Source organism: Trichosurus vulpecula, chromosome 8 (genome assembly GCF_011100635.1).
Source record: "Trichosurus vulpecula isolate mTriVul1 chromosome 8, mTriVul1.pri, whole genome shotgun sequence".
NCBI classification, from domain to species: domain Eukaryota; kingdom Metazoa; phylum Chordata; class Mammalia; order Diprotodontia; family Phalangeridae; genus Trichosurus; species Trichosurus vulpecula.
In genome coordinates, this window is record NC_050580.1 from 97636303 (window position 1) to 97645379 (window position 9077).

Genomic DNA, 9077 nt, shown 5'->3' on the forward strand with positions numbered 1-9077 from the left:
CTAGACTCAAGAAAGAAGATAACTGAGTATGTAGATTTGAGAATCAGCTACAGAGACATTACTGTTGAAACTGTGGGAGTTTATGAGATCACCAACAGAGTAGAGAGAGAAGAGATAAGGGACCGGTGAGGGTCCTGGGACCCTCCTGCACACTTATGCCTATGGGACAGAACAGGGATAATGATTCAACAGAGGACGTAGAAAAAGCAGTCAGACAGGAAGGAGGTAGTGTCATGAACACTCGGGAAGGAGGGGGTTGTCAAGAATGTCAGATCCTACAGAGAAGTCATAAAGGATGGGGGCTGAGAAAAGACCATCGGATATAGCAGTTAAGAGCTCATTGGTAACCTCGGAGGAAACAATTTGTGTGAAGTGCTAGGGTCAGAGGCCAAATCTCAAGGGACTGAGAAGTTAGTGGTAAGTGAGCAAGTTAAGTCAAGAAATGTTTACAAATTTTTCTAGAAGTCTAGCTGTTTAAAAAAGAGGGCAGTATTTAGTTTTGCTTGTGATAATAGAGCCAAATGAAAACTGCTTTTTAATTTTTTTTTAAAGAATGGGGGGCATATATGGACATTTGTAAGCAACTGGGAAGGAGGCTAGAGCAGGTAACTGGCACAGTGGATAAAGTGTGGGGGCTGAAGTCAGGAAGGCTCATCTTCATGAGTTCAAATCCAGCCTCAGACACTTAATAGCTGCGTGACCCTGAGCTAGGCCCTTCAACCTGTTTGCCTCAGTTTCCTCATCTGTAAAATGAGCTGGAGAAGGAAATGGCACACCACTTCGGTATCTTTGCCAAGAAAACCCCAAATTGGGTCACAAAGAGTGAAGCATGATTGAAATGACTGAAAAATAGCAACTGGGAAGGAGGCAATAGATAGAAATTAGAAATAGAAGAAAAGGAATAATGGAAAGCCAGCCTCCAAGACGAGAATAAGTAGAGGGATTGGTCTTCCCAAGAACCTCTTCTTCTGAGATAAGTAAAGGAGGAAAATGCATGGGATGATATTGAGGGACTCTGGTGTAGAATTGGGGAGGAGAGAGAGCTCATGACAGTCTCTATTTTCTTAGTTAAGTTCTTCTGCAGAGAGAGAAAGGGAAAGGAGTAGCATGAGTAACTTGAGAGAAGATTTGAAACACATGTTGTGGGAAATGTGATAGAAAGCCAATCAAGGAGTTGCCCTGCTGTTTCCTCCTCTGCTGCCTACGAATAAGCCCAGATCTCCCCCATCTTTAAAGAAAACCTTCACATGACCCCAACTACCATCCTGGATCTTCCTGTCTACTGGTAAAGGGATAATCATATCCCATAATGACAGCCCAGTTGAGATTAGATCGCATAAATTGGTAGTGAACCTGGTAAGTAGGGCTTTGGGGCTTCCTCTGGCTTGGTCCAGCATCACCAAGTAGGAGTGGAGGAGGTGGTTGGTGGATGTAACTAAGGTTTGAGGCTTACAAAGGTATAAGCAACAGTAGAAGAAGGTAAGAGGTTGTGACAGACGTCAGCATTTAGAGGAAATGGTGAATTAACATCCAGATCCCACCTCAGACACACTAGCTGTGTTACCCTGGGTAAGTCATTTAACTGTTCTCTGTCTCCTTATCTGTAAAATGGGGCTAATGATAACACTTCACATAGTTATTGTGAGGACCAAATGATTTAACATGTAAAGTGCTTCAAAACCCTCAAAGTGTTATCTAAATGCTAGTGGTCACCATCATCATCATCATCATCATTCTCCAATGATGCACTAAAGCGATTTTCCTCAAGCACAGGTCTGATCATATCACCCCCTACTCAATAAACTCCAGTGACTTCCTGTTGCCTCCAGGAGCAAATACAAAATGCTCCATTTGCCATTCAAAGCTCTCCGTAACCTAATCCCTTCCTACCTTTCCAGTCTTCTTACACCTTACTTCCCAAAATGTACTCTTCAATCCAATTGCTGTTTCACAAATAAAACACTCCCTTGGTTCTTCAGGGCTTTTATCTGCCTGTCCTAGCGCCTGGGATGCTCTCCCTCCTCCACTGTGACAACTGATCTCCCCGGCTTCCTTTTGTCCCTCCAGTAAATCCCATTTCCTCCAGCAAGCCTTCCTTAACTCCTCTCAATTCCAGTGCCTTCCCACAACAAATTATTTTGTATTTATCCTGCATGTAGCTTTCTTTGTGTCTATTCGTCTGTATGTTGTCTCCTTGCCTTAGATAGTAAACTGTTTGAGGGTGGAGACTGTCTTTTGCCTCTTTTTGTATCCCCAGCACTTAGCATAGTGCCTGGCACATATCTGGAACTTAATAAATGTGTATTGAATTATTATTGTTATTATTTAATAGAGAAGAAAGTAAACCTGAAGCAGGGAAAATAGGGAGGAGTAAAGTGATTGGAGGTTGCAGTGAGGAGGGAGAATAGCTTTCGGAAGGGTAAGACACAGAGAGATGGTCAGAAGAATTTCAGAACCTTGGATCTGGAGGTGAAGAGGTCAAAGGGTAAGACCTCTGGGTGGAGAGGAGAAAGTACAGGTCAGAATCATCTTTTCTCTCTAATCTTCATTCTCTCTCCCACGCCCCCACTACTGGCTGCCAGTAAACATGCCCAAATCTCCCCTAACGCCCTTTCTGTGCCATTCTAGCCTTATGAACTCTAGTACTCTAGAACTCTAGTACTCTGCCTCTCACCCCTTTTATGGTGATGCTTCTGGAAAAAGCTATCTACACCCTCTCTCCTCTCATATTCTTCTCAACTCAGCAATCCGACTCCCAAGCTGAGTATTCTACTTACTGCTTTTTTCAAAGTTAAAAAGGATCTCACAACTGCTAAATCCAATGATATTTTTTTCCTCATTCCCCTGCTTGACCTCTCCAGTATATTTGACCACCCTCTCACTGTATATTCTTTCTCTCCTCTCTAGGTTTTGAGGGCACTGCGCTCTCTGTGACACTAGTCCTCATTCCTCCTGTTTGCTCTTTCTCAGTCTCATGGGTATCCTACCTACCTAACTATATGGAGCTGGTGGGGAGGGGAAGGGGCTCTGCCTTAGCCCCTCTTTCCATCCACACCACCTTTTGGTGATCTAATAATCTCAATTATCAGTTCGATTAGAATTTCTATAGTGAAAGACTTTGTGAGTGCAACATTAAATATGATGCCAATTATGATTGATGTATCGATTAGTTTTGTTGTACGTGTTTCTCCTTAATTTTTTTAATAAGATATGGTTCTCTGGGAGGGGAAGGAAACGGGATATGTTAGGAAATACAAATGATAAAAAAAGTTTTTAAACTGCAAAAGAAAACCCCTTTTATTTTCTCTGTGCAACTGATTCTTAGGTCTAAATATCCAGCCTCGGTCTCTCTCCTGAGTTCCAGTCCAACGTCACCAATGTCACCAATAGTATATTGGACATTCTAGTATGGATGTCTCAAACTCAGCCTGGGTTAGGACCCATCACTTTTATCCTTAAACTCAACCTTCTCTTCTCCTTCCCCTCACGTTTCCAATCAATTTCAGAGTCCTGTCTATTCTACCTCCACCACATCTCTCACACCCATCCTCTTCTCTCCACTCGTATGCCATAACCACCCTAGTTCAAGCTGGAATCATCTTTCTGTGCTGTTGGCATAAACTCCTAATAGGTCTCCCTCCTTCTTCTTGCCAGTCCATTCTCCATACAGTTGTCAAATCAATACTCCTAGAATACAGGTCTGACCATGTCCCCTCCCTTCCTCAGTGAACCTCAGTGACTCCCTATTATCTTTGTCACCAAATTCACACTTCTGTGTCTGGCATTAAAAATTTAATTACAACCTAGAGCTACAATCTGCCTTTCCAGCCTGACATTACTCCCCCTCAGACATTCCACATTCTAGCCAAACTGATCTTGCTTTTCCTCACGTGTGCTTCTCCACCTCTCATCTCTGTTCCTTTGCATGGGCTGTCCCCCATACTTTGAAGATATTCCCTTCCATACTCCACCCCTTAGAATTCCCAGTTTCCTTCGATCTCAGCTCAAGTATCCCCTCCACTTCCTATTGCCTCCTTTCACCAAATTACTTTATATTCATTGTGTATAATCTGTATACATGTTGTCTCCCTAATAGAATATTTAAGCTCCTTGAGAACAGGGACCTTTTCACTTTTTTATTGCATTCCTAGCTCCTTGTACAATAGTGCCAAATAGTAGGCTCTTAAAAATGCTTGTTGATTGATTGGTTGGGAGTCGAAGATGTTGAGTACCTGGGAAGTCAGGGTATTCTTGGAGCTATCAATATATACATCGACATTTCCAAGCAGAAGTCGGGGTATGGAGGAAGATTATGAACTATGGACTGAATTCCTTGAGACTACAGAAGACATCAACAGACACATACTGAATCACTCAAGATTGCTTTTGTTTTGACCATATTTAAATTCAGTACTATTCCCTGGTAATCAGAGGTGTACATTTAAACTGAGTCATTTCTAACTACCTTGAGAGTGGATCCAAATCTTTGCTCTGAACTTGAGGGAGGGGAGGGACCAAAGTCCTGGATAACTTCAAAATATCCTCTCCCTTCCCGTGGGAAATCTTAGAAACTTCACTTCCTTCAAGTTTCACCAGCTTAGATTTCTTAATATCTTGCTAGTACCTCTATACATGTATTATTAAACTACTACCAGATCTGGCTTCAGTCTCTAGCTTATAATGCTCTAAACGTAAGCAGGTATTGTTTGAAAGATATTATTTGTCTAACAAAAGCCCCCTTTTAAAATCCAACATTCAGTAAAATTCAAAGAATCATAAATTTTAAGCCAGAAGGAACCTTAGACACCACTGATTCCAATTCCATTTTATATATGATGGAACTGAGGCACAGAAAGGTTAAGTGAACTACCCAGGGTCACACAGCTGTGAGTATTTGATGTAAGATTTGAACCTGGGTTCTCATGACTCCAAGTCCAATGGTCTTTTTATTATAGTTTTTGTTCCCGTCTTAGTTCTGCATTCAGGTTTGTTTGTTTTTTTTTTTCCCTTCACATTTTGTTCTGCCTTTCAGGAAGGTCCAAGGCTAAGTTTGTGCCAAATGATTTAGCTTGGAAAGACTTCTGTCAGAATTGATAAAATTCTTGCGTTGGTTTGGTATGAAAAGTGGGTGAAGTTTTGGATCAGCAACTGGAATTTCATAAAAAATAATGAAATCCCAGGTGAACAGCTTTTTGGGCTCACCTTCAGAGAGGCCAAGTTCACAGAGAGATGAGAACTCCCAACATGTCAGTGTTGGCAGAGCCAATCCCGTGGGGAAAAATAGAGTTTCATTGTCAGAAACGCCCCCAGTAGAAGCATAGAGAGCAGTAGTAGCTGCCCTGGGGACAGCGTGGTTCATACCCAAGTTGTTAATGCATCCAACTCTCAGAAATTTTAGGAGCAAGAAATGACTAATAAAATCCAGAGAGAAGTGCCAGGAAAGTAAATACAACCTGTGACAGAGATAAGATAAAAGATGCCTTCTCTTTAGTGGTAAATGCATACAAGAAGAAAAAGTAAAGCAAGTGATGATGTAAAGGATAGGATGAAAACCAATTGTAAAAATCTCGTAGACTGTGAAGGTGTCAAGGTGATAGGCATCATACCTGGGCTGATGTGGAGCAAAGACATCTTTTTCCCTGGTTAGAAAAGATGTTAAACGGATTTACTTTACGTGAAACAAGGTAGGTTCTAAAAGCTAACACTGCCAAGTCTTTTCATTCTATCTCCACAATACCTCTGGCATCTGGCTCCTTTTCTCCTTTCCTATTGCCATGGTCCTAACAATCAATCATTTAATCAGCCATATTTATTAAGGGCCTGTTGTGTGCTAGGCAATGACATATGAGAACAAACCAAAAGAAAGAAACAAAGAAAAAAGAAAGAAAAGAATACAGCCTTTGCCCTTATGAAACTCACATTGTATAAAGGGAGACAATATGTACCTACACATGCATACAGACTACTCACACAACGAATTTATAAATGCATGATTTGGAGGGTAGGGAAGGTAAAACTATTATTACCCTTCACAAGACTATGCCGAAAGGTTTTTAAATGCATTCTGAGCTTTCAATCTTTTCTTTCTCCATTCTGTCCTCCATAAAGCCATCTAACTTGCCTTAAAGGGCACTTCTGACTTTGGCATTCTCCCGTCCACGAATCTTGCATGGCTCCCATTGTCTCTTAGATGAAATACAAACTCCTCAGCTTGGCTTTTAAAGTACTTCAGTCTTGTGGGATATAACTTGCCACTCCATGTACTTTACATTCAAGCCAAACTGGGATGTGCACTGTTCCTTGAATTTGGCATCTACCTAACCACCTCCGTGTCTTGGTCTGGACGTCTCCATGCCTAAAATGCACTCTTTCCTCAGCCCTGCCTTACAGAATCCCCATTTCCAGAGCTATATAATTCTGCCTCACTTAAATCCAATTTGTGTGCAAGTGAAGACCTCATTCTTCTGATGTCATTGGTCCTTTTTGAGAATGAAGGACAAACAACAATAAGAACCCTTAGCTTCCCTCAAGGCTCAGTTTATGTGCTGGTGCCTGCAGGAAGCTTTCCCTGGTACCCTTAATTATTAGGGCCCTTTTCCTCCTCCAATTATCTTTTATGCACTTCTTTGTTTACACACTATGGCACCTCAGTGAAATGTAAGCTCCCCAAGGGCAGGGAACTCCCCCCACCCTTTTATTTTTCTATCCTTAATTTCTAGCACAGAGCCTGTGACGTTGTAGGTACTTATTAGGTACCTACAAGAGCACTGAACTTAGAGTAGGTACTTATTAGGTACCTGCATAGAGCACTGAACTTAGAGTAAAGAAGTTCTGAGTTCAAAATCTAACTCAGACACTTACTAGCTATGTGACCAAATCACTTAAATTCTCTCAGCCTCAGTTTACTATTTGTAACATTATGAGGCTAGGTTTAGTGACTTCCAAGGAATAGCCCACCCCTAAACTTATAAGCCTAAGTATTATATATATTATTATATATTAATATATATTATATATTAAATATTATATAAATTCAAGCTATTTTTATATCTACAATCCCATGCATTCTTTGAGGGTTGGTTTTCTGAATTATGATCCAGAGACAGTACCGTATTCTCAGTAATTAAGAAGATGTTAACTACGTACATTATACTCTATTTAGTAAAGCAAGAAAGGGCCTGATACACTGCAGGATAATTTTCAATGAGGTTTAAACAAAGTAAACTAGTTCAGTAACTCAGTAGCCTTCAGCAAACCAATTCAATTAAATAGATATGGATTTTAAGCACATAGATTGCTCCGAGTGCTTTGAAAAGTCTCATCTATAAAATAGATAATAATACCTCCCAGGGTTGTTGAGAGGTTCAAATGAAATAAACTATGGAAAGCACTTTGAAAACTTTAAAGCCTTATATAAATGCTAGCTGCTATCGTTATCATCAGTCTTCATCATCATCATCGGGCAGCTAGGTGGCAGCATAGAGTACTGGGACAGGAGTAAGAAAGACCCGGGTTCAAATTCCACCTCAGACAGAGTCTTACTAGCTGTGTGGCCCCAAGGTCATTTAACTTATTTGCCTCAGTTTTCTCAACTGTAAAATCAGGATACTAATGACACCTACCTCCCAGGAGTGTTGTGAGGATCAAACGAGATAACGTATATGAAGCGCTCGACGCAGTGCCTGGAACATAGTAGGCGCTGTATAAATCCTAGCTGTCGTTGTCGTTATAGGCTTCTATGCTACAGTATGTTGCCCTAGAATAATAGGGTCTATTCTGAGTGGAAGAGAAAAGAAGGGGAAAAGATAAGAAAAGAAGATAAAGGTGTTCCCCTATCCTCAGACTGGCACGCCCAACAGGAGGTTAATACTTCCCCCAAGAAAGCCATTCACCACATGGGAAGTTGTGGAAAGACTGTCTGCCACAAGAGTCTTTCACAAGATTAATTACTGCTATTGCAGAAAATGCAGTTTGTGGTTACCTTGCCTTACCCTGTGGTGCACAAAGGGGCTCTCAAATTACTCCTGGCCCTTGTGGTTTGCAATACCAAGCTGGAGCCACAGGATTCGGCAGCTCCTGGACTTGTGTCTATCTCTGTCTGACAGGATGCTTAGGAAGCTATTCCTTCAATGAGGGTGTAAATTACCGGGCAAACAGAATGGCTCATTTGGTGTTGTTGCTCCCTACAAGAACTGGTTTCCAGGCCTGGGGAAAGTAAAGGATGTAACATCACCTCATCACCGCCACCTCATAGGCTTAAGGACTACCATGCAGCGTGAGCCCCGTTCTTGTTCTATTACTACTGACAATTGATTCAGCAAGCGAGAACTGCTCAAGATGACAAATTACTGTATGAAACTGTCTCCAAAAGATAATTAGATTACCACCCCCACCTTAAGGGAAAAAATAGAGGATGAAACACCCCTAAGACAGCAGTCATGGTAATGTCGAGTACTGCTCCACTGAGGAGAATTTTTCATTTCCGTTCCTGATTTCAGAGAATTAAGATAAGTATATCACCGCTACTGATGAGTAAAATCTGCACATGTGATTTGGGGGATCAAATCCACCCAGAGATATTATAGATTATTTTCTTCCTTGCTCATAGTTTGAACCCATGAATATTCCCAGCCAAGAGCTGGGTCAGCTGGGAAGGACTGCTCTAGCTGTGACTTCTGGGTGGGTTCTAACACCCTACTTCAAAGCTTTGTTGCCCAGAAAATCATCTCCTGTCTTTACATATCAAGCCACGCTTGCCAATCATCGCTGTTCCGGGACTTGGTATATATTACCATTGAAGGTGAAGCTATCCAGAGTGAAACTCTATCAGGACCCTAGCTAACCCTCTGTGGGTGGATTCTGGCTCAGAAAGTATCTTAACACTTTCTTTCTCTGCCTGAGAATTCTGACTTCTCCCTGTCTCTGCTGCAAATCCCAGAAGCCTTGGGAAGAAGCAGCAGAATGATGATTTGCACGGTCTCAACAAAGATGGTTTTTATAGCACAGTGGAAGCTACCTTTAATGCCTAACATAAGGATGGCAGCCCACTGCTATCGAAGCGAGTGGAGTATAATCTT